The sequence below is a fragment of the Leptosomus discolor genome, chromosome 3 (assembly GCF_034619465.1).
Source record: "Leptosomus discolor isolate bLepDis1 chromosome 3, bLepDis1.hap2, whole genome shotgun sequence".
Classification (NCBI taxonomy): domain Eukaryota; kingdom Metazoa; phylum Chordata; class Aves; order Leptosomiformes; family Leptosomidae; genus Leptosomus; species Leptosomus discolor.
In genome coordinates this window covers 74095988-74123582 of record NC_141393.1, presented here as the reverse complement: position 1 = coordinate 74123582, position 27595 = coordinate 74095988, and positions in this window count along the sequence as shown.

Sequence of the window (27595 nt, the reverse complement as noted above, 5' to 3'; positions counted from 1 at the left end):
GTACTATAAATCTGCTGTTTAGAAGTCCCTCTGGATGACTGAATAATTATATAGCTGAAAATACTTCCTTCAAGAAGCAAAATATACTGAAAATATTAAATTATTAAAGTGAAAAAATTGCTCTACTGAAAAACAGGGCAAGACAAGAAATCCTATCTGATAGGAAGTTACCTGGCAAGTCTGAAATTTACTGAACTATACAATGACTATAATTCTATTATACATGTCTCTGGCTACCAAATCCACACTGGACAGAGTTCTCGCTCCCTCTCTGGGGTTAAGGAGAGCCCTGGGAGGTGCACGAGCTGGATCCAGCAGCAAGCACGCTGCAGGCACAGCACGCTGCAAGCAGAGCGAGCCAGGCGCTGGTGCCGTGTCTCCTGCCGGCGTGCTGGCCTTCTGCAGCTGACTGCAGCCCGCCAGGAGATAATCAGCAGCGGCCGCTCCACAACGTGTTGAAGTTCAAAGTATTACAAACTGGTACCTATCGCAGTCCCTACAGGCTCTGCGCTGAGCCACATGTCAGCAGAGTGATCTTCTCTTAATCTAAATTACATTAAACCATATTTCCATCAACTCCAGAAGAACAATCAGGTGTATTCTGCAGCCTGAGCTCAGAAACAGGTATGCTGTAGGTGGTGAACAATGAATCTACCTTGCTTCTGACTCAAACACAACTTAAGAGGTCAAAAGTTGATTGTGGCACTCACTGTTATTTTTTTCCTACTATATGTTGTGTTAAGTCCATTTTTGAGTCATTTTATAAAGACAGCAAGCTCTCAGGCTCCTTTGTGAATGCACACATAGGAGTAGCGTTGTTTACAGATGGCTAAATTTTGTTTAAACATGCGCGGTGCGAGGAAAGAGAAGATGCAAGTCAGACATTCAAGAAAATAACTTGCAGAAGCCGTGCCTAGTTTGGCTACTCCTTTCAGAGTCTGTGAAAATGCAACGTTTCAGTGCTGTCCAACATAGATGCTGCATCTTGACATTCCCGGGAACAGAATAAGAATTAGTAACTAATGAAAGTGTAATATACACTTTGGCAGCAAAGAGGCTGAAGCACACCTGAAAGCCTAGAAATAAAAAAAAATGGATCCTACTTTTTGTATTTCAAACAACAAGAATTACTTACAAAGAAAAACGACAGAATCACAAGTTAATATATTGAGTTTAAAATGCACATATGCAGGTAGGTGTGCACACACTATAAGAATTTCAGACGCATAGGGGCTAAATCTAACTTTCAGTGATGTTAAAAAGTTGTTTGCTTCTTATTTCAGCAGGCCATAGTGATTTCACATTCAGCAGAATGAGACAGAATGTGTTTCTCTTAGGTACAGCAAACCGAGTATCTTGCAATGAAAGGATGCATTGTTTTGTTCTAACTAAAGAGAAATAGTTGATGAGTGAATAAGAACATGATCTAAAGCCTACTGAAATAAATGGAAAGATTGTCATTGACTTCTCCAGGCTTTGGATCAAGCCTCAAAAGAGCAGCTATTTCTCTCTGATACAGCAAGGAATCAATTCCCTCTCCCAGCGGTACTCTAAATAATTCAATATTTTGTCTCAGATCATTTCCTAAGAAAAACGATGAGGATGTTGTTTAAGTGGCAATACCCTCAAGTGACAGAGTTTACGATGCATTCAGCCATGTAAAAATCTCTCCTGTGTTGTGTGCCCGGGCAAAGACAGGACAGAGTCAAAGCACCCCTCAGACGCCAAGCAGTGCCTACCCAATTGCTGGCTGCAGGACAACACACAGTCACACTTCTCCTCTCACTGCCCAGAAGCTGCTGTATGAATCTTGCTAAATCTTGAGGAATGCCTGTACCATGACATTTCTTTTAAAAAGCAGAAATTATTTTTTCTTTGCAGTAAAATCACAATCTAGTTGCACAATTTGTTTTGATGCACACAGAAGAGCAAAAATTGCACTGCTGATTGTGTTATTATTTACCAACAGAAACAATACTCTCACCATTCTCCAATGCTTTTGTTTTATAAAGCAAAACACAAAATGGAAATAATACCTTCTTTTTGAGCTCTTTTGTTCCATATGAAAAAATGAATTAGTAAAAAGCAAACCAGCATTAGATTGAGGAACTCTGCCCCAAACCACAGCAAAACCTTACTAATTTTTACTCTCCTGCATAATCAGGTGGCCTTCTGCACACTAATCCCTTTCTCCTGTAAGACGGAGAAGCCTGCTATGGGTTGTTTACGGACAGTTCAAACACGAGCTGCAGCATCCATCTCCCACGTGCGGAGGCCGACAGGAGCACAGCCCCACTCACAGTCACACTTTGTTTCGGCCAGCGGCAGAGCAGCGCTGGGAGGTATTCTCCCCATTTGCATAGAAGGACAGCAATTTGCAATAAACCATTTTAAGGGTGGAAAAAAAAAAAAACAACCCACTTGTCCACTCCCACCAGGCAGCTACCTAGCAACAGTTGACAAATGCACAGGATGAAACTGGTACTGAGCTACAGCTCACGCGATTATCCCCCTTCCCTATCGCTTCTGATTGAGTTCCACCTGTGGGGAGCATTTCACCAGCAGCACCTCTGAGGAGGGCACACGTGGCAGCTCTGGCACATTCGCTCTCGTCCATTCTGAACAAAAACAACAGCCACAGTCCGGTCTTTCATCATCATCTGCGGAGAAATACTAATCCGTATCTGTCCAAGCATGCTGCTATTTTCCTCCCAACCTCCTTGCTGTATGCATGTACGTGTACTCACACTCTTGCTAACTGTGCATTTCAACCGAGCCGGATTATAGACAATATCATCTGCTTCCAGGACCGGGTGTTACCCCAGGTGCACTGTGGTGCCAGTCCCAAAACCTTACCCTGACTCCTATGCAAAGCCTGGAAATCCTCGCGCACAGACAGAAACCTGCCGCCGAGGCCAGCTCCCCCTGCCAGCTCTTCCCTAAAAGCAGGAAAAGACACAGGCTCTTCCCCTCGCTCACGGCTGCTCAGCGATGTTTTTCAGAGATCAGGTGGGCATTTCTGCCAAAGCCCACCCAGCTGCTCGGCTGGGCCAGCTGGCTGCTGCTCACCAGTGGCACAGCCGGGACAGCCACAGGGCACGGCTGACTGCCCAAAAACACTCGTGAAATCATCCTCACGGGTGGTACAAAATACACCCGCTGTCCTCTCAGACGCCAGGAAGTGTGTGGTTTTGGCAAGGCCAGAGACAGGGATCCTCAGCATCCTTGCTGTGCCACTTGCCTAACATCACCATGTACAGCCCGACTTTTTTTTTTTCCCCATTAAAGTACTTCTGCTCTAGTGTTTGAGAAGATTATATTTGCTAAATTGAGCTACTACTCAAACAAAGAGACCCAGAATATTTCTGACATGTCCTTCAACTTTGTCAGAAAGTGTTCTTTTGGTTTCTCATGGTATCAGGACATTGAAGAATTTCAAAGATATGATAATAAACAGATAATGAAAAATAAACGCTGTCCAAACTTTTAGTCAGAGAAAAAAAAAATCTCCGTAGATAGATGAATTTCAGCAATTTCAACTGTTGCTTTTATATTATGGTGAACCAAATCGCCTACTTTTCTGGAAAAGGCTTTAAAAAATGCAGCAATACATCATTCATTTTATATCTTTTCATTTAAACGGCTTTCCCAAATCTTCCAACTCAGATTCCTCCTCCCAAGCCAATTTTTCATTAAAAAAAATTGTTACAATACCAAGGGGGATTTGGCAAAATACCATATTTAGGATTCATTGTAAAAAACCACAAACCATCTCTTAGATTTGCTGTGTATACCTACAAAGATGAGTTAATATCAACATCACTCAGCCCCTGTAATTGCTGTAACAATGCTTTGTGAGCAAACTCTGACTAAAAGCAAAAATTTGAATTCCTTGCTTTAATTACCATTTTAAGTTGGTTTTAAAAAAGGGCAAAAACTCCTTTTCGCAGGTTTTTTACGAGCGACAGAGGACAATAGATACTATAGTTAGAAGCTTTCTTCTAGCATGAACCATTTAATCTATTTTATATATGAAGAAATTCACCTTCTTGCATGGAAATTTAGGCACTACACACAGAAGACACGTTCTGCTTTCCCCACCACCACATATGAGCACCAAAATCAGTCTTCATCCCCCTTCATTCTGTGTTAGAGCCCACAGCTCAGCTGTCGCACCAAAAAGACCGGGATACACATTTGAGTGCGTCACAACAGCCTCATCAATAAAGCGCAGAGTAATGCCTCCATGTACCTTCGCCCTGAACCTCCAACCATTTTAAAGAACGGGATGAGACTCTGTCACAGTCCCATGAGTAAAGGGGAAAGACAGCACAAGAATTTAATAGTTACACATATCTAACCACACAAGAAATTAGCTGCTAAAACACCACTAACTTTTCTAATGAGCAATTTTATACAGCAATGAATAAAGTAAATTTGAGAGCTGCTATTTATTACAAGGAAATTAAAAATGCTCAGAGTACACAGAAAGCAAATTTATTGGGGAAGACATTGCATCCAGTTCCCAAATGTATTAACCCCTGGCTGAGACGGGGGAGAAATGTTCAGCTTTTTCTTTAACCCACGCTGGTTTTGTGTTATTAAACACTCCCCCCGCTGTTGATAAAAAGCAGCGGTGCAGGAGACCCCACACTAGCTGTCTTGCCTCTTTTCCACTCCAAGCATGGCTCTGCCTTTGGGAGGCTCCCAGCCAGATCCCACACTGCCAGGAGCATGTGTACACCCACTCTGCTGCGAGACACACAAAACCACATTGCAGCCCCTTTGATTCTGTACTTTCTGTCCCTGCCTAGATAACTTTTCAGAAGCTGACAGAGCCTTTACAATTTAATTGGTGTTGACACCTTTTGAAGCAATGCCTTGAGGCGCCGAGGGTCATTGTCTACTTTATCCTGCTTTTCTGCGGCTGCCTCCATTTGGCTACCTTGCAGCCTGTGGTGCTGTGGTGGCCCCTGCACTCTTCATTCATGTTTGTACTTGTACTGGGTCCCGTTACAAGGACCCTTGTTAAACGCCCAGCAGGCAGCACTGAATAGAGATTTTGACTATCTGGGATTTGAAGGCCTCTAGCAATAACGGAGAAAGCCCTGTAAACACAAAAGTATCCCAGTAGCAGTGGGGCGTTAACGTAATCACGCATTTATGCCACAGGACCTCAGGACCAAGCTCCTTACTGTTGATTCACTGGCTATTAAGCCTTGGTAATTAGGTGGTTTCCCGTGACTTTTCTTTCTTGGGATTCACCAACTATCATTTTCCATATGTCCCTTTTTCCCAGAGCAGCTATACACCCTCACACACTCAATGAGCCGGGCAGATGGTACCACTTACCAGGCTCTGAGCAGCCACAGCCAATTCAAAACAAGTAAAAGGGTTTGCCATGGCATTCCCAAAGCTGCCCAGGAAACCTGGATCCAAAAATCACAGAAGTCCCACGGCCTCATGATAGCAAACACATCTCTCCAGATTCAGCCCTGCAGTGCCCACGAGCTGAGAGACTTATGGGCAGTCACATCCGCAAAGCAGCACTTGCACAGAAGATGAACAGGAGAGAGACACTACCAGCACTTCGAGAACCATCTTTCTCTTCATAAACAACTTTTAATATGCTTTTCTGTAACTTTTTCCAGGTTTAAATAATTAAGGCTCTCAAATTTCCTACTGAAAATGCAAAGGACTCACTTTATTCAACCCTACGCGTCAGTCAGCTTGGGGCCACATCTTAGTAAAATTCAGCTTCAAAAACTGTGTCAAGACAGTGAATGAATAAGAGCATAACCAACTAAAATGGAAAATAAAATTTCAGTTAGGTAAATGCGAGATGTTAAAGTGTGGCCAGAATTACCTCAGTGGCAATTCCCTATTTGAAAAATTCCCTCCCCTGCCAAAAAGCAGCCTTGCTAGTCAAACCTGATGGCTGGGCTTTGCATTTTCCAACCCTCTCTTTGCCACATTTTAGAGCCTGCTTTTCCACAGTCGTTCTGAATTCCAGCAGTTCACCTACTGGCTCCGACAAATGAAACTTGTAATTCCAATACAATGCTACCAACTGCTCCCACTTTTGGTACCACTTGGTCCCTCACCATACGGGGGATGCTCATCCCCATGTCCATGATCCCACCAACCCCTTGCTTGTACTATGGAAAAAAGCAAGCAGAACCAGGCCCCTGCGCATGCCTGCACCCTGTGGAAACTGGGATCTGACTCCAGATCTTTACGCCTTGTTGCCTCTCTACCCCCCCAGTCATGCCTGCAAGCCTCTCGCTCACAGCAAGCTGCAGCCGTCCTCCTTCCCTCTGTCCGCAGCCCCCCTGAAAGATGGCTGCACCTCCGGGCTCTGTATGTGAACCAGTGCCATACCCTATACATTTCCACTACCTCAATTAATGTTTGACCATAAGAGTTACCAAGGCTCAGAATAAAAACGACTTTCCACACACTGACAAAGCTGCATTCAACTGTGACAAAGGACTTACCTTTCTTATGCTCTACGAAATCCCTTTACATCTTTCCATGTACTTCTCTGGCATGGCACATGGGGCTTTCTGGAAGTACATCAAAGTCCAACAGGGCAAAAAAAACCCCTGTAGGCGCAGTGGAAGAAAGGAGGGGCTCTGGAGAGGCCAGGCTGGCCTGGTTATGAACAGACACGAAAGAGTTTCACAGATACCACCCCCGATGACAGGTATGCTGATTCAATGAGCTAAATGTAAATAATGCCAAGAACAGCTTCCAGCTGCAACACGCTTCACGTGGCTCTGCTGGCTCCACCAGGAGAGGTTTCCTTTTGGCTGACAGAGGAAAACACCATCTGCAGAGCACGAATGTCCCACAAACAGCATTAGCGGTGACAATTCGCTGCACAGGCTTCAGAAGAAAGTCACTGTATGACAGTTGATTACATCCACCTAGGCGTCTGCTTCCTTGAAGACTAAAGTCAATCAAAAGGTCACTACAGCTGAGCTAAGTGCACATGTTGGGTCAGAACCTTGCTTTTCTTCTGTTTTCATCATCTCATACAGAGCCTGCAGGAGGGGATGGCAGCTAGTAAATAAAAAGTAAAGAAGCACCTCTAGACTGGCCACTCTATCGTGTAAGTTCAGCTCAAGTTGTTCCTTGGAACAATTAAGCTAAAAATACAACTCTCTCCTCGCGGAGGCAAGGGCATTACAGACTTCATTAAAAGGTGCAGGACATTATCCCTCTATATAAAGAACAACCACATCCAGTCAGATGAGAGGCTGATCTCTCTTTTTCTGTAAGTGGCCTTTGCGCCCTTTCCTTTAAGAGCCTTTAGTAAAGTTTTCTTCCATCATTGTGCCCAGCCTCTTTCTGCAAACTTTTGATACCCACCACTAGATACCCACCCATTCCAGAATCATGATGCTCATTTACAGTATCTGCTGTTTTCCTAACGAATCATACAAAGTAGCACAAAGTACGGGAACTTCCCACAGCTAGAACAGTTTTCTCACCTTGTACACTTGTCTTATTACAAGAGGCTATACAGAAAACATTAGTTCTATTTATGAAAAGTTCAATACCCTCCTTTTGTTTTGTTTTGGTTTTTTGTTTTGTTTTTTAATTCTCCTGTACTGTCTCCAAGACAGGAAGAGCATACAAGGACTTCTACACACAGAATCTGCTGAGCCAAAAAAAGCCCCGTGTCTCCGCTCCCTCTGACACACGCTACGTGGGAACGCTCTCTTATGCACCTTTCATGCCCCAGACACAGGCAGGGAACAAAGGATATCCCTGCTCCTTTTAACAGCTAGCAAGATTATAGTTAGGTACAGTCTATGTCCAGCATGGCCCTAAGTCTTCCCCAACATCTGCTACTCAGGCTATATCCTTCCTTGGGGCCAAACAGTCGTGCTGATTACAATGTGCTCCAAAATCTGCTCATTTTAGGGAGAAAAGGACTCAAAAAGCCAAATTAAATATTTCTCTGAATTTACAAAGGGACTTTGCTCTTCTTTGGGTTGGATTCACATCTGTTCTAGTTTTCTTCCAGGAATTTACCTCTGATTTACAACATGCTGAAGATGAAACTGTCCATCTGACTCTAGTTACCAAAAAAAAGCAATACTGATCCTACTGGGCGTCAAAGCGGGGATTACAAATGAGGGAAGGAGCCATTCCCAGCTGATTGGACACACTTCAAAATCCTTTCCTTTCTGCATCCCGCATTTGCTCTTTATTAAAGCAAAAAATAATAATGCAGTGTTTACTTAGTGCACAGGGTAGCTGTAAAATTTAATTAATCACTGCAGCTTAGCTTGCTGAGATTTTTAAATGAAAAGTCCTATAAAAATGTAAAGTTTCCTATAAAGAAACCCCCTCAAAATTGCCTAACTTCCTGCTTTTGTATGGTGCCTTATGGGACCAGTGGCTGGACACTGCCTACAGTCCTGATTCAGCAAATTACTTGGAAGTAAGCATATACCTAAGCCAATGGACACCAAAGCATGCATTGATATGGTTGACTTGGGATGGACTTAAATTAGCGCTCTATAGACCACTTCTGTATTTCCTGTGTCCCTCCAAGGGACTCCAAATTACCAGTGGAGCCTTCCTTTCTCATTGCGCATTTCCAAACGCAGCTCTAGTCAGAGTCAGTAGTATTTAATACTATTTATGCGTATTTGCCTATTTAATAGTACCTCACCTCACGAATATCCTTACGGGTCTGAATGAGTGGCCTTACTGCACAGTACGTTATTGTGAACAACAATTATGTGGAGGATTGCTGATCTAGAAAAAGCAAGATTCGCACACCCCCCCAAAAGCACTTGCCCCAAGGTGTAACACATGAATGCACACTGTGGTACAAAAGATGAATGCTGTATCTCAAGTGCTTCTTTTGTCTTCTGGGTAATTCAGTTTCATCATATGAATATATAGTGTTACAAGCTGATAATCCCCACAGATCTCCTTTCTTCTAAATCAGATACGCTAGAAGAGAGCAAATACTTTCTCCCCCCCCCAATTTACAGTCTCAAATAAAGATTAGGACATAGAGATGGGATGAGCACAGAATGTTTCCTTCCTCTACAGATATTATTTTCACTGTTCCAATCTCAACAAAAAAAAAGTCCTCAAGGGTTAATTTTTCAGTTACAGGGAAAAGCAGAAAAGGAAGAGGGCCCTTAGTGAGGTACAATAACACGTGCAGATTTTCTTGGATCAATTGCCAGCATTGACACCGTATCCTTCAGCTAGCAGCCTGTGATGAATGGTACCCAGTAGCATTGGAGAGAGCAGCAGCAGCCAGGCAGCATGGGTGACTGCGTGCCCTCCTAACTGGCTGATGAATCAGGAAACTCAAGAGAGACTCGGAGTGTGGGAGCTGGAGTGGTAAATGTTTTCATCTTTCTCTTTTATGATCTTCCCTTCTCCATTTATATAGGACATTTTAGAGATTGAGCTTTGGTACAAACTATTAGCCCAAGGCAGTGGGTTGGGGAAGAGAGATTTCATGGAACAACGGAGCACAAGAAAGTGTGAACAACTGGAACTACATGTGATATTAGTGGTTTGTTGTTGAAGGAATTTCTGTTTGGATTGTAGTTCAGACAGTTGCCTTGATGTACTGGAATGAAAATCAGCACCCAATGTGCCTAGAGACAAACCACAGAACTGTCAAAAAAGCCACTCTCCTTTTTATCTCCCAGAATCTTGAATTTAAATGAAGAGTCCCCATTCACCCACAGCACAAAAAATACAGCTCGGCAGTCACAGTGGTGTGCAGTACTGCGCTACAGAAAACAAAGATGAGCAAGTCCCCCCAAAAAGCACCACAGGAGATGCTAGTGTATCTAATTGCCCAGATACACTCTGTCACACTCCGTGATACTATAGAACCTAACTTTAAGAAATCCCACCTCTGGTAATGACCGAGAGCCAGGGAAGCGCTCATTCAGCTTGGCCACATGTCAGTCTAGGGCAATTCTACCGAATTCAATTTTCATTCCATATTTTCTTCCATACAGTAGAGAAGAACATGGTATTTACTAAGTATATTTGACTCATATGTGAGCAGTGCTTTAGTCTGTGTATGATCAGTTTGTTCACCTGTGTTGCAGCTTCAGCTCAGTCTGGTGTAAGCTCTCTATCCACTGCGACCCACAGATCCACACCGGCTGAGGGTACGGGCTAGTGCTTGCATACTGCTACGAGCTGGAAGTGACATCATGTTTGTTATGTACTTAGAATCATAGAATGTTTTGGGTCAGAAGGGACCTTAAAGATCATCTAGTTCCAACCCCACTGCAACAGGCAGGGACACCTTCCCCTAGACTAGGTTGCTGGTTTCTTCACACACATGGGAAATGCTATCACACCTGTTTTGTCAGGTAAAGCAACACAAAGGTCTGATAGTTTGCCCAAGAGTATTCAGCACATTTGGGAACTCTAGGAAGAGAATTGAGTCTTTGTGATTAAAATGCTCAACTTCAGCAGAGCTTGTGCATGAAGGTTGTGCAATGGCTTCCCAGAAAACAGCAAAAAATTGTATGCACACAGAGGCGCTCATTTAAATGGCAGTAGGCAGTCTATGAGTGCCTAGAATTTCTCTGCTCTCTTAAGTATCATGATGAGAATGCTGTAGCAATGAAACTAATATCTTTCCTAGCAGCGTGTCCTTGGGATGGCAACATGTGAGGCTCCTAAAGAACACACACACACAAATCCATATGGGGAGTCCATACAGGGAAAGGGATACCTGGGGACATCCCAGAAACACTTGATTTCTCTGATGCTATGGCAACCTCATTCAAATCTTTCAATTTAAATGAAGATGAGTAGTGATGCGGTGCTATGAGGTCCTGCATAGTATTTGCTCAGGTTTACTGCCAGCACGTCAAGGTGGGAGCCATTTGTAACTGAGTTAATTCCATGGGCACATTACAGAACCACGTTAGATGGCTGAGTAGTCTTGCAGGATCTCTGCCACGGACCAAAATTAAAAATATTTTCTACAGCTTGTTAAACTAGGCTTTTTTGTCCCTTTAACTGTGAGAGGACTAGTTGTTAGACTTTCTTCCTGTCAAATAAAACTGCCTACTGGGAGAGCCCTGCAATGGAAACAGCTGAGGAACAGAACTCCCAGTTGTGAGGCACTGAGCACTTCAACTGAAGCGGAATGTTGTTTTCCTTATTAAATTAATCAGTTTACAAAATATGAGATCATAGGAGGAAAGGGGAGTTCCCCTTGTTAAATATTTACCATTAAATCTCTGCAGGGACCCTACCAGAAGTTAGGAATTAAAGAACAAGAGAATTAAAGTCAGTTACTTCCTGCACCATACATGATGCCTGCAGGACGGGACAAAAATCTTCACCCTGAAGGAAGCATTAAAGATGGAACTGTCTTCTCCCTCTGAGTACACCTTTGATGGGTGGAAGTTCCTCTCCTCTTTTGCTCTCCTTCATTAATTTTTATTAAATTACTTCAAATGAAAACCTAAGATCTTTGGACAAAGTTTTTAATGATAGGAAACTGAACGTTCACATTTAAACATGTAGCTTGATTTTCAAAAGCATAGACTACAATTAACGGATATAAAACCCAGCTTTGTCATCTATTAAAGTTATTTCTGCAACGCTTTTTAGTTTGTTTTTAGAGTATTGTGTAGAACAATTTCATATTTTGCCTGCTCTTGCTTTTATGGGAGAGGGAAATTTTTAGTTAATCAAACGAAAGTGACTTCCAGGTCCTTCAAGCAGATGGAATGGAACATGCATGTTGTAACAAAACAAAACAAAAAAAAAAAAAAAAAGAGAGAAACAAACTAAACAAAACAAACAAAAAACCCCAACCAAAACCACAAAGAAAACCACCATTTTCACACTTTGGTAGAAAAACATCTGAAAAATTGTAATAGTAAATCCCCAGACAAAAAGGAGGGTTGTTAGAAACTTAGGAGATCTCGAATGATGGGCACTTGAGTGAGGGATTGCCACATTAGAGGCAATCTGACCTGCACAGTCAACAAAAATCATACAGGTGATTCACCATGTCCATGGGTATTAATGATGTATCTTTATACTCTACTTCAATAAGAATAAAACAAAACAAAACAAAATAAAACAAAACAAAACACCCCAAACAATAAAAAGTCTTCCTCGGTCTATCACACCCATTAGAACATTTTCCCATCACCTTCCTAACGTTCAAAGCAAAGAACCCATTGGCCAACTGCGTTCAGCCAGGGGAGCTGCAACAAGAAGGAGGATCCAAGATATTGGTGAAGACAACAGAGGATGACTACGAAATCCAACAGCTTGGCCTGACAGATTTCATGTCAGGCTGTGTTCAACAAGCAAATATTCTGACTGGTGTGGGTCACCCTAAGCAAATGTCATATTTTGTTTATTTCTAGAAGAAAATAATGGAAAGAAGGAAGAAGCGTCTGAGGAGGCCGAGGAACCCAGCAAGAGTGATGGATGTTTTGGTTACAGTTGCCGGTCGCTCTGGCAACCATGGGAGATTCCAGGAATGTTTTCATCCCGCTCTTGCACATAACAAAGCCTAAACTTGTCTGGAATACGTTTAGGTTTCATATAGTTCAGGCACACCTCATTTGTAAATAGTCTGTGTCACTTTTAACAGAAATACTTGTTCTCAAAACAAGCCCAAATAAGGCTGTCAGAGTTACTTCAGTCAGGAAAATCGAGTCTTCCCATAATTCCAGTAAATGGTGAATTTCTGCGGCCATCAGCCCTCAAAGTCTGGTCCCAAAAGCAAGTCCCAGCACTGCAGCACTAGAACGATGGAAGTAGCTGTCAATGGTTGTGTCCTGAATTATTCCAACATCCATGATGCATTTTACGAAACGTGAGCATGAGAATCAGTGCAGGACTTCGCTCGTCTTCACTAACTTGACTTTTGCCTGGTGGTATCCTATCTACCAGTTCAGTCTGGGAACCAGGTAGAGTCCATTTCTCCATTAACTAACAAGAAGGCATCAGTGGGAGGGAAGAAGGGAAAACATTCTCATTGATCTTGTGGATCTCTCTGTTACTGTGGCACAAAACCTAGAAAGATTAGGGTCAAAACACAGCATCAAACAAATACAATTTCTGGCCTTCAACTTCAGTCATGCAAGGACCACCTTTTCACCTCCAGCTCTCCACGATTTCAGGGCAGAGCAGCCTGTTGTTGCCACTTGAGTGGTGCTAAATGGAGTGGATATAAATTCATATTGAGCAAAGCCCATATGCAGAACAACTGCGTGTCCTCCTGGCCTAGAGACCAAACACACTGTGGATGTGCCAAATGCAATAATGGCACCCTTAAAGAGCCTCAAAGGCTCATTCTTCCAAAGCAAGGATGAGGCACACTGAAAAATGAGTACTCACTATACTTGTTCTAACAAGCAAAAGATATCAGACTTGACCCTGTAAGTCCTGAATCTTTTCGAAGCATTTGGAGCTTTGTTTTTCTGCTATATCTCAATAAAGTCAAACTTCCAGAATTAACCTCTAAATTTGCATGGCAATGAAACACAGGAAAAGACATACATTTATGAACATAACCTAGGAAAGGTAAAATGATAATAGAGAATCAACCACTGTTGAAAGTAAAACAGAAGGGCTAAATAAAAGGACTTCACCTGCTTTTAATTTGAACCCGCAACACAAGGGAGAAGTTAAAACTCAAATAGGTACATACGTTCCTTTGAAAGGCTAGGTCTGTGCCTGAACAAAAGAAAGCAGCTTTTCACTTACCTCCTATGGTATCAAAGAGCCCATTAAAAACCAATAAAATATTATGAAGCTTTTTCCCCTTTGTGAAAAAGTACAATTAATATCCTTCAGCAGATGATTATTGATTTTTATAAAGCAATTTACAGGCTTCTAAAGTCATGATTATTCAACCCTCTGGGTGCCAGAAAGGAAGAGATTTCAGAAGTAGGAATTGTATTTTCATTTCCACATCAGCACAGCTAGAATTTACAGACTTCTGATATTTATTTTTTTTTTTGCCCCCAGGATATTGTTGTTGTTGTTGATGTTGCAGTGCTCCAGCACAGGATTAACCCTTTTATTCCCTCCCACCTGAGACAGATTTTTTTCGTGACCTGTTCTTGAAGTATATCGCCTGTCAGATATTCATCCAGTACTCACGGCTGGCGGGTTGGATGCTCAGCAGAGTAGACTTCATGTCAGAAAATCAGCAGCTGCTCATATATCACACTGGTCATTAGTAGAGGATCATTCTGGACCTTTGCCCACAGCACCTTGCTATGGCAAGAGAAAGGCTATAAAACCCTAGGCCCTGTCAGCTGTTGTCATTTAGGTGAGAATTTATCAGGTCTCAGAGTGCCCTCTGACTGGATTATTATGAATAATGAATGAAGCTTTATGCCACACTGAGGCATTAATAAGACTGGGATGACTGGGAGAAATTCAGTACAACATCATAGCAGTAACTTTCTGCGAGCAAGTACACAGCTGGTGGGCTCGCTGGATTTAGCTTATATTAGATACTGCGACTGAAATGAGAAGCTCATTTAATTATTAAGCAAGTAGAACGATGCTTTTGGTTTAGCCTATGGGTAGTATTACTGACCTACTCGTGGAAAGCTTGCAACAAAAGGCTTTCTACCCTCTAACCAAACTCATTTGCTGCTCTTAAGAAACTGAACCGGTGAATCATCACCAAAACAAAACCAGTGAATGTTAATCTTCGTATTTACTTTTATCTAAGAGCAACCAGTTAACAATAACTCCCTAAAATCTCCTAACACAGTAGTCGTTTAACCTGTTGGTGATACTCTGGGGATATTAGTCAAGATTACTGATTTTCTTCCTTATTTTTCCTCAGTTCATTTGATATGTATCCCTACGCTGCACAAATGAGAAACAGAGAAGGAAGGAGACAAAAAGGCAGCCACTGACCTAACGGGGGGCGGGGGGGGGGGGGGGGGGGGGGGGGGGGGGGATAAAAAAAAAAAAGGCAGATGCACAGCAGAGACTATTGGCAATAATCAACCTCCTGGTGCGGCAGTTCCAGCTGCACTCCAGAGGACCGAGCCCACAGAGCTGACAAGCACTCGAGGCTGTCATTTATCTTGGTACCAGCTTCACTAAGAAAATTATTTTATAGGGCTGGACACACTTTTACAGACTCTTTAATATCTTAGCTGCATAATATCATTAAAACCTTAGGCCTTTATTATCTCATATTACTGTGTCCTCAGCAAAACCAAAAACTGCATGGCCTCTTTCAAATAAACATGTTCTCTCTACACCAATTTCCTTTTTATTTTCCCCCTTTAATTTGGCATACAGACTCCAGCAAATCCTTGCTAATATGAGGCCAGACCTTAGTTCTTCCAACTGGCCCTAAATAAGGAGGCAGCAAAGCAGGACCCTGTCTGAAGAGCACCAACTGGCCACACCATGTTTTAGAAACACAACTCTCTTTCTCAGATAGAAACATGTATTTCATGAAGAATATTTCAACTTATTACTCATGCACGGGCAGGCAGCCTTAGGACTTGGCCTAACACTCACAACCACCCCTCAATTAATCGTTTTTACAGCAGAGCCATGGATGCACAGCCAAAATATGAACAGAAAGAAACTTTATCTTTTTAAAGGGGAATATATATGCCTCTTTGGCAGGGGCTGGACATAGGAAACACTCATTTGAAAAGGTTCAGTTTTCAGCTTACTCAATACAGTCAGAACTGGAAAACAGAAGTGCATCATGACCCACAACTAATGGCAGACTGAAGGCAAAATACTGATCTGGTGAGCAGCCTTTGAGATCCAGCCCCTGGACCAAGGGACAAACATAAGCACATGTTCACAGCGACCAGAATTTTACAAGCAATCATGTCAGAGAGGTTTAAGACGCTTTTCTCTAATATATTAATCAAATTATCAACTTCAACACAAAAATTGATGTTATACATTTTTAAATACAGTCACAATGTAGCAGCCCTCAAAAAAAGTATTAGGTAAACTAAAAGGCCTCAACTAGTCCCCTCAGTTTCTGCTTTTTGGTCCCAATTGCTTGGACCTGACCCTCAGACAGAACTCGTTTTCCAGTACAATATTAAAGATCTTTGATTATTTAAGGAAAATCTGATGAGGAAAAAGAGAAATATAACCCCCCCAAAATTTTCATTATTTCAGTGCTAGAGACCTCTAATCAAAGCAAATCTTAGTGTAATCTGGAACTCTGACACCACACTGTACAACTCCTGCTGAAACAGAAAGATTCCTATAGATTTTTCCTTTCACTGGCTTTAAAATATTTATCATTAATATCACTCACTGTATATTTTGTGGATAATAATATCTTCATATTTTTACTGCTTTGATCTAGAATGCCTCATATTTGCATCCTGCCACTTTTGTTATGTATAGGGAATTTAAAGATGACAGTGTAGTCATGTATGGTTTTTTAACTTGCAGATCTTTTCATATATCAGTCTTTCTCACAATGAGTCAAGAATGTAAATAACCTATGCTTGATTTCACATTGGTGAAACAAGCTTTGAAGAGCTGTTTAGAAAGCCAGGAAACAGAAAATTGAGTTTTCTTTCTTTTATTTAATAATCTTTATAACTTTAGATGGTTTTTATGATAGTAAAGAAACTTTGTATGTTCACAGCACTTCTCTAAGAAATTCTTCTTTTGCTAAAAACAGACACAGTCCTACTTTGGAAGAACATCAGCAATAGTGGGAGTAAAAAGCAGAGTCCCATAGTTAATTGAAGCAAAATAGCTATGGGCTTGGGGGGGTTTATTTGGGGTTTTTATTTGGTTTTTTTAAGGGTTCTATGGGAATCTGGGTGACAAGAGGAAATGGGTGTTCACCTCACTTGAGTTTCCTGTCTGTGTGACATAACCCTGCAGAGGCTAAGCTCTGTTTGTAACGCTGACAGCTGACAACCTCTTGTTTCGGTAGATGTCTATCGAGAGTTTTCCCCCATTCCCCACTACCGCCTTCTCTGAGGGAGCTCCCCCACATGAAGTATGGGGACAGCAGGTGCTGCTTAGCCCATTTGGGACATGGGATCCAGGCCCCCATCCCATGGGAGCTGTGCCCAATGAGTACCACAGGGCTGCAGAGGGGCTTAATCGTAGTTTCTACATCATGATGCTCTGCACAAGATAACATGAGAATACAGTATCCCCAATACCCCTCCTCCCATTGGACCTCCTTCTGCCTTCCTTAGCTCACAATCCATCCTGCTTTCCTAACATTTAATTTGCACTCTGTAACAAATCACATACACTTAATTATTTTCAATAAAATATTCAGAGGGCAGGCCTGCAAAAGTCCTGGGCACTAGCACTGCCCGCCCAGCGCAAGGACTGTTTTGCAGGGGCAAATGCAGGAGCCTGCTTTGCTGAGTGGGCTGGGGCACCAACATCACACGCTGCTTTTCTGAGCTTGTTAAAAGGCAAAAAGAAAAGACGCACTTTGGATACCAAGCATTCACTTAGAGCATTATTTATAAATGAGGTTACAACTTCTTAAAAGGCATTGTCCTTTAAACAGTAGTATAGGACTAGGAGAAACCCTCCAAGTTTTGGCAGTGTGAATCCTCCTCATGTCATACGCAATACACCAGAGGAAAGTGTGTTGTAAAAGTGGCAAGAGGTTAAATTTGGTTTCTTCTGTGTTTTTTAAGTAACCATTTGATATTTCAGATGTCTGGCTGCAAAGTAACATTGTCAGCAACACCTAAAATGTGAGAAATCAATGAAACATAACTACACTTTTTTTTTTCTTTTTAAAGTCACTGCACTGTGGTAGGTGAGGGTTACCTGTGCAGTTATTTCTGAGTGATCGTAATGTCTCAAGCTGTTCTCATGTTTAACAAATGATTACCACAATTCACTGGAAAAAGATAATCAGAGGCAAACCTGCTCTGGGGCTCTCAATGTCCAGGACTTATACAAAGCAGAGCAGAGTGATTCTTGAGGAAAAAACGGAAGAAAACCTGTAATTTGTGAATTATGGCTAAAAATACAGCTTTGGAAACACTGGAATGATTTGTGAATTCAGTTGCATTTTGACTACTGAAAATAACTAAACTCATACATAAACGTTAAAGCTGCCTCCTCTGCGCAATGAGGAATTTTCACATGGGAACTCTCTCACCTTTTTTCTGGTGTGCCATAATAATGGAGCCGATACCTTTGGAAAAAAACCCTCTCTCAACAGAAACCCCCTAGATCAGAGTTCATGCTCACAGAAAAAGCACGTCATACATACACGGTAGGACCTCTCTCATTTATTTGAGTCACCCAAGATTTTAGAGTGCGTCTGTGAGCATCAGGAACAGCTGATATAGCCACACATCCACAACCCTTTTGGAAGAAAGTACCCACTACTGAAACTGACAGATTCAGGAAACACCTTCCCCTTTACCCCCCATCCCTCCACGCAAATCATCCAGTACTTTATGGCAGCAGCACCACAGTTCCCAGCTCACCCCAGAGCTAGTTTTTGCTGTCAGTAGGGTTCTGCATCATTCCATGGTGAGCTCTATGGCTCTCCTTCCCCAATTTAGGCCAGAAGAAGTAATAGAGATCAGCAGTTTCCCATTGTGTGTGTCTTTCAAGTCTTTACGACAGAAAGCACAATTACAAACTCTTATCCCAGAAGGCAAACGTACAATTCCCTATAGCTTCGTTACTGTAGAAGAGGTAAAAACATGCATTTATTCTATTTTTTGACCATTTGGAACTTTAATCTATTTTCTCCTGCTTGCTGGAGATATCTCCCTTTTTTTTAGTACTTCAGATTTTGGTGGAGCTGAATTTCCATGAGCTCTGTTGTTGGGCACACACTCCACGTTTTGCTTTGGATGAAAGCTATAGGCAGCCACACTCACAACTCTCATTTTAAAATGAGACTGCTCATACAGGTTCAACATGTTTTAATTTAATGCTTTCGACATGTTTTAATTTTTAGGCTGCATAACCTAGGAAAATTGGTATAACCACCTTTTAATCGTAATTGAGCTAATGGACACATCTAAGAACACAAACACCAGCTAACTAACTCTATTTTATTATCAACAATAATGAGTAGCAACCCATTCATTTTAAAAGTCGAGGTATACACTGTAAAGTTAATAGGAACCTAGAGTCAATTAAAATAACAACAATTAGGGCATTTTATTGATTTTTCAGCTTCCTCCAGCTACTTTTTATCTGTAGCAATTTTGTGGCACATACCACACTGATCTTCTAGCTTCCAAGGAAGATGATCATTTCAATTTAAAAACTGTATTTACTTTACTATGACTGAGCGAAACATGCTGCTTTAAAGATACTTTGTTTACTATTATATATGTCTAATCTATGCCATTTATTCTGTTTTGTAAAGCTTAAAACCATTTTTCAAGCTTACAATTTCTTAAAACTTGGATTAGGAAAGTCTGGGATAGGTGGAAGAAAAGAATAGTCTTAACCAGCCCATATTTTGTATCTGCTAATTCAAGGTTCTCTTCTGGAGAAGAACTTTTTTTTCCTAAATTTATTTCCAACTACTTTTGTTTTCCTTGAGGGACCTTTGAAACACTATATTGCTACTTTTCATGTTTTTTATTTGCCCACTGGAACAATAAAGGCTCAAAGGTTCATAAATATGCATTCTGTAAATGTATTATGCTGACAAAGTGTTGCTCAGATAGCTGCTCTTGCCTTTAGGGAATGAATAAGTTTACAGCATGCTTAAACAACAGTGTAAGGGGAAAGAGAGAGAGGGAGAGAGCTGTGTCAGCGTGTGGGCTGAAAATGGAACAAAAGAGTTATCCTGAATGCACAGAGAAAACAACACAAAGTTAAGCAAGACACCACAGCTAGTACCTTGCAATAAGCAGGGGTGGGGATCTGAGGGTGTTACTCACTAGTGATGTGCTTGAAAGGGCATCGTACCTTGTTTTCCACGAAGGCTACGCAGCCAAGACATCACAAAATATCAAACTTCATTTGCCAATTTTGGCACGTGAATCAGGATAACTCCTTTGTTCCTACCAAAACACTCAGTTCCTGTCAGGGTCCTTGTCCTGGATAATTCTCATCCCATCAGACACAGATTTAGTTCTGCTTCACTCATCTCTGCCTTGCTGGAAGCTTAGGGCCGATGTTTGTCAATACATACACTTTTGACAGGAAGAACACATTTAGCAATTAGAAATACCGTTTAAACACATACCTCCAAATTTGCATATTAATTCATGCTGATGTGACAGTAGGCTTTGACAGATAAGCCTCAGGACCAGTGTACTGGGTTTGCACGGCAAGGTTTTGGTAGTGGAGGGCTACAGGGGTGGCTTCTGTCAGAAGCTGCTAGAAGCCTCCCCTATGTCCGATCGAGCCAGTGCAAACCAGCTTCAAGACGGACCTGCGGCTGGCCAAGGCCAAGCCCATCAGTGACAGTGGTAGCGCCTCTGCGATAACGTGTCTAAGAAGGGAGAAAAAAAAAACCCTGCGCAACTGCAGCCAAAGAGAGGAGTGAGAATATGTGAGAGAAACAACTCTGCAGACACCAAGGTCAGCGAAGGAAGGGGAGGAGGTGCTCCAGGCACCAGAGGAGAGATTCCCCTGCAGCCCCTGGAGAAGACCATGGTGAGGCAGGCTGTCCCCCTGCAGCCCATGGAGGTTAACGGTGGAGCAGATATCCACCTGTGGAGGACCTCACGCCAGAGCAGGTGGATGCCCGAAGGAGGCTGTGACCCTGTGGGAAGCCCGCACAGGAGCAGGCTCCTGCCAGAACCTGTGGACCCGTGGAGAGAGAGAGAGAAGCCCATGCTGGAGCGGGTTTGCTGGCAGGACTTGTGACCCCATGGGGGACCCACGCCGGAGCAGTCGGTTCCTGAAGGTCTGCACCACATGAAGGAGACCCACACTGGAGCAGTTCATGAAGGACTGCAGCCCATGGGAAGGACTGACTCACTTTGGAGAAGTTCGTGGAGGACTGTCTCCCGTGGGAGAGATCCCACACTGTGGCAGAGGTAGAATCTGAGGTGTCCTCCTCCTGAGAAGGAAGGGGCAGCAGAGACAGAGTGTGATGAACTGACCGCAGCCACCATTCTCCATCCCCCTGCACCACTGTGGGGGAGGAAGCAGAGAAACTGGGAGCAAAGTTAAGCCCAGGAAGAAGTGAGGGGTGGAGGGAAGGTGTTTTAAGATTTAGTTTTTATTTCTGATTTGATTAGCAATATAGTAATTTCCCCATGTCGAGTCTGTTTTGCTTATGACAGTAATTGGCGAGTGATCTCTCCCTGTCCTTATCTTGACCCACAAGCCTTTTGTTGTATTTTCTTTCCCCTGTCCAGTTCAGGAGGGGAGTGATAGAGTGGCTTTGGTGGGCACCTGGCATCCAGCCAGGGTCAACCCACCACAACAAGCCAAAGAAGGAGGGAGGAGAATACATTTATATCTGAAATAAAAGCTGCTGTCAACCTTTCCATCACATTCTTAATATCGGGCATTCCTTAAATGCTCAAAGTTCACATCCAGGTTTAGGAGCAGGGGCAGCAGGGAGACACATCACAAAAGGCAGAATGTCACATATTGTACTGCACATCAAGCTGCAATAAGCCTGGAGACAGAAGTATTTCACAGTGATGTTTCTCCACTTCTGAGCAGCCAATACAGAGCCAATCCAGCTCAACCTGCTTCCATGCCCACCTGACAGCATATGTAAATACACAGACACGCTATGCCCCCAACTCTTCACAGGATGACGACTTCTCCAAAACCCAGCATGTTTACTTACGGCTAAACAAACATGCAAGTACTGTGAGGCTACAGGTGATCTCTTACACCTACAAATCTTAAGTCCCTGACATTTTGTATGGATAAAATCCAAAGGGATAAAATAGCCAAACAGTTGCTACCTCCAATTTTTTCAGAGTCTTCAAGCTATTGGCTAAACGTCTCCTAAGCAAATATATTTTCCTACTTCATCATCTAAGTTTGTGCCTGGCTCTTTCTGGGATCACCCATCATATGTATCAACACTGGCTACTAAAATTATTCTTTGTGGCCTGAGATTGTCTTCAAACTAACTTGGTCTTTCAAGAGCTTTATACCTTTTCTGGTCTCCTTCACTTCATCCTTCCATTTTATGTTATGCTTCTCTTAGACCAGGATTAATATCTAAAGCTTCTTGATATTTATTTACTAATATTTTTTTTTTCCATTCTCTTCTCAACTGTGAGCAAAAGCAATTTCCATCTGAAGATTTAAAGGATGGTCTTTTAGCCATGCAAACAATTAACAATGCTAAAAGAAAAATATCAACAGACTAAGAAACCCCCTTCAAATAATCTCTGGTATGTTGTATTATACTATTCTCAAAAATAACCCTCTATGTTGAAACCAAGTTACAAATCTAGTGTGTACCATGAAGGAAAACTACATGGTTTCTTATCTAAAGTTGTTCGCTTCAGAGAAGGCAAGTCTTTGCAAAAATAATCATCAAGTTGTACCTCATCAAAAACCTCCCCAAATGCTGCAAAGAAAGCATTGCAAAAAGTATTTCCTGATAACAGACTCTCAAGATATGTAAGTCTGCTTTGCTGTCTGGTGTTCAGCGAAGCCCCAGACAGTGCTTAGGGCAAGTTTGGGTGTTTGAGAACATACCGTCTTCATTTAGTCCTCTGATTATTCCTGACACTTATCCACCAGGGAGAGCCTGAATTCAGTTTGGGAACTGTGGCGTAGACTGGGGTGAATGATGCACATCCACCTCAAAGTCTGGGAAGGTATCTGTGCCAGATACAAAGGACTCAAAGGGAGTGGTGAAGGCTGTCTGAGCGGTTTGCCCTGTGAACAAGGATGAAGAGGCAGTCAGATAATCACATCTTCTATTGTGAAGATGTGAACCGATGTTACAACTTTCCTCCATGCTCTTTTTGGCAGCATGCAGCCAAATCCCAAATCCTGAGGGGTTTTTTTCCTAATCCATATCTCAGATCAATATATTGCTCCATGAACACTGACACTTTTGCCATCCCACTTTTGCTTTGCTGAGAATCACTTCATCTGCTTGAGCATATATTTATTTCCATACAGCTTACTTTTTCTTAGTTAAAATTATAAAAATTGCAATCTTTGATGTACAATATGTTCCTACATCTCAAATTGAACTGTTAGCCCAGTTATTTCTCTCTTTTCAGGCAGTCACTCTGGATTTAATGCAAAACAAACTCAAACAAAAGCCTACTTGCAGAGCAAAGAATAATTCCCACCAATGCAGGATCAGTAAGTTTTCTAAAAAGTTTAACTGAAACTAATTAAGAGATTAACTTGCAAAAATAGAACAGTGCATTCCAGGAGTAAATCTGGGGCAAAAGCATTACAAAATCCTAGTAAATATATTATTATTAATCGTAAGAGAGCTTTAATCTATGTTTTCAGAGCAAATCTCATTACCTATTCAACTGGCACATTAACTTAGTACCTTCTAAACTCTTGCATAACATGACTTTGACCTAAAAGCAGACGCTCTATTGACAGGACATCATATAGATGTACCAGGGCAACGTAGGGGGCTTGTTCCTATAAGCCCTGAACTGTGTCAGACATTTACCCTGAGCTCTTCCTGTAGACACAGCCAACATCAGCTGAGCATCTTTGTATGCAATTTATTTCCCTGAAATGGCATGGATTGCAAATGAGGGAATGAAGTTAAAACTGTTGGCTGCTAGTTCAATTATGCCCCTTGCTAGTAAAAAGAAATTTTCCTGTTATGGACCGGGCTAGGTTTTCACCTGAAATTGTATGCAATAAATCTTTGGCAATTTATTGAGGATGAGGGAAGGGGGGGATATAATAATCCGACTGCCAGCCAGGTTGTTTGGTCTGCAAGCATTCAATGGCAAAAGAAAAAGGAGAGCCCTAGAACGAAGAGGGGGAAAAAAGAAATAGGCTCCTGGGCTATTCAAGACAGACAGACACACTGTGAGGGTTTCCAATAGAAAGATGACAGATCAAGACAGGGGATACAGATGCACACACGTTCTGCATCTCTCCCATAGAGGTAGTTTAATAAAGCACAATTGATGATCCTTTTTTTCTTTTCATTTTTTCCCTATTATTAGGTTTTTCAAGTGTGCAAGTGTTTCTTAATCAAAAGAACAGTTCCATACAGCCCTTGACATCAAAGGAGAGCATTTCCAAAGCTATTACAGTATCAAAGTAATATTCTGTGCAGAATCTAAGGTGAACCATTGGAATAATCCTTCTGGGATATAGATAAAAAAATACTGAATTCAATGTTGCCCAGAAGCATCCAAAGCAATCTATCAAAAAAGCCATAAAAATATTGGGCCACACTTACTTGATGCATGTACTCAGCACTACTATTATTTTCCTCCATTTTCTCTTTGTCTGGTTAGCTACTAATCTTACCTTTGTCTGAAAGTTCCTGCTGTATATATGAAAGTACCAGAGCTGATTAGTGAGTCACAGGAGGAAATGACCTCTGATGTGCTTCAAATCCATAAAGCTTTTATATAGTTGAATCATATTATGAAAAAAAAAAAGCATTATGGCAAAAATAGCAGCATTGTAGCAGCACTAAGGTGAGACTGCCTGATATCCTTTTCACACGCCCTTAACAGATTTTCACTATGTCAAAGTCAGTTATTAGCAACTTCTCTTCTACTTACTGACTATGCATTTAATAGTAAACTATGTTTAACTACAGTAATTCAATTTGATAATCCATTTTGATAAAAGACTGCGGTCATCCAACCAGTCATCAACTTCATTATATGCACTGTACAATAAACAGACTTCTCCTTTCACCTGTATGAGTGAAATATTGGTTCATTTCCAGAAAGGATGGTCAGTTCAGTAGCAGCTACGGTTAAGGGGGTGGGGGAAGAGAGGGAGAGAAAGGTAAGGAGAAATTACCAAACAGCAAAAGCTGCTCCATCTGACAACAGTAGTTAACTTGCTCCTTCAACTTAACATCTGGTAGCGTTTTCATCTTCTCCAAACTTGTAAAAAGTTACAGTATTTTAGACAGTGGGAGTTCGTTTCCAAAAGAAACTTTAACAGTACAAAGAGACCACAAAATCCATTTCTTACTGCGCCATAGGGTTTTCTAATTCTTAACTCATAGCTTACTTCAAGAATACCTTAGAATTTCTCCATTTGCTTATAATTTTTGAGAGTATTTTTAGCATTAATTTTCATCAGGCATAATATGTATATATGGAAAGGTTTGCTCTTACATATCTTCATCATAAAGGGATAAGTGTGGGTAGATACAGATATTTTTTCCTTAGCTGCCTAACAAGGCCAGTATGGGAACCAGAGAAAACTCTGTTGCTACCAAAACACGTCTAAAATTAATATCCACAGAGGAAGATGCAGTATCATCTGGAGCTATGGTTCCCACCTTTAAATTCCCAGTTGGCAGTGCTGAGGGGTTGGGGGGGAAGGAACAGCTTCCCACCCCCTTTGAAGGGGACACAGTGGTATGCACATTCACCTGCCACTACAGGAGAAAGGTTGGCAGCTGATGGCGTGGGATGCTCTGCCCTCCAGTGCACACGAGTGAGCCAAGGAAATGAAGCCAGTTAGGGACTATCACATCCTAATTCCTTCCTCCCTAACAGTACTGCTAAAGCTATATTGGAAACTGAACTTAGGGTTAAATGAAGCCAGCAAAGATTTATAGTTTGATATTAAAAAAGCTTTAAAGAAGCTCCAACATTGCCAATATGCAAGCAGCATAAAGAGTCACTCATCCACAAACACCCAACACACCCATCATGTGTGTTGTATAAACCGTTTGTAACCAAGCTTCACTTGAAAACACAAATGAAAAAAATCCCTTTAAAATGGTTTCTCTCTTACACATACATATATCGCTGCACGATGGCTGTCCCCAATATGTGGAATTAACACCTGCTCCTTCTGGGAAAGATTATTTTTAAAAAGAAAAATATGTGATTAGGTGAGGACGCCTTGGTGACTGCTAAGTACCTGGAGTGGCAGTGTGCACTGCGTTTGCCACCGTCTCTAAATTAGCACCATTCCAAAGCATAAAACAATCACAAGATCATAGGAAAAATGCAATCCAAACCTGCTGTGACCCAAAATGCAATATTCTTACCTCAGTCTATGACATGATAGCATGTAATAACATCAAACCTGGAATGAATACTAACCTTTTGTACAAGCACTACTGTAATTAAAATAACACTGAAGTACTTGCAAATACTACAGATTCATTAAGAATTGCCAAGATTGGAGAAAACTGAGAGGAACTGTAAAATTCATTTACGGAAAGGAAACAAATAGCTGATCGTTTTTCACTATGGTAAAACACAAGATAATGCATCATAGGAAAAACACTGGAAAGCATCAAAATAAGTTTGTTCCAAAATGTTATAAATTAACTGTAGAAGTAGACATAACTGCAGATGGATTTTTAAAAATATTAAGCACCTACACAAGACAAAGGAAGTTCCAAAATAAAGGAGCCAGACTGCAGTTGTTGCATCAGCACAGATGCAATCTGGAAGCCATTGAGCCTGATCAACCTCAAGCACCAAATCTAGTGTGCTTAATCTGAGACAGTCAGAAAAAGTTAAACATCACCTTTTGGAGCAGCCTTTGTGAAGCTCACAGTCAAAACCACCCTTGGGAAGTTTATCTGTTTACTACACAAAGGATTTTAAGGAAACTCCCCTTTTGAACTGGGCTACTCCTTTTTCTCAGCACTTTAACAGTATTTTCCTTAATCCGGGAGATGTTAACAACCTCCTCCACAACTGGGGATGGATCCTCTGCTGCGGATCTTAGGAGCATCCAGAAGAGGAGCTATGCAGCTGAGCAGCTCACAGGATGATAAGAGCTGCTTTGGACCTGTGGTGAGCTTTCCGAGCGAGCTAAATAAGCTATGCTGTTACTTTGCAGGATTTACTAAGCTTGAATTTGCCTCTTCACTCACATTTGCTGCACACACACAGGGGAAGAGCACACTGCGTATCTTCAGAGACAGGTAAAGAAACAATAACACAGGCTGCTCTTCCAACTATCTCATTCTATTTGCACCGATGTCTTCTGATGGATTTAATAAAGCTTTTGTAGATCTCGAACTTCAGGAAAAGCAGACAATCTGAGGGAGAAATTTGCTAAGTATTAGTCACCATGCTGCCCCAGATGGATCAAAAATTGAGAAACAATGTTCATAGACAGGTCCCCCTTAAATCCATGCATGAGCATTTGTGCTTTTGAACAACTTGACATATTATTGAAGTATGCCTCTGACTGAAACAAAGTGAATAATCCTGCGTGGTCAAGAAACAAGCAATCACTATGGAAATCACAGTGAACTGAGCAGTTCTTTACAGCAAGATATATGCTTATATACTTTGCATTTAGCATAGGCCATAACACTAAAGATCATTATTTATGTCTTTACTACCTTTAATGGCTTCATTATCTGCACTACAGAAAGCAAGCAAGAATCTTAAGAGAAGTGAAATTATACATGGAGCTATTTATTACAGGTAAAATGTTTCACATACTCACTTACAATACCTCAAATATGGTGTAGATAAAATCG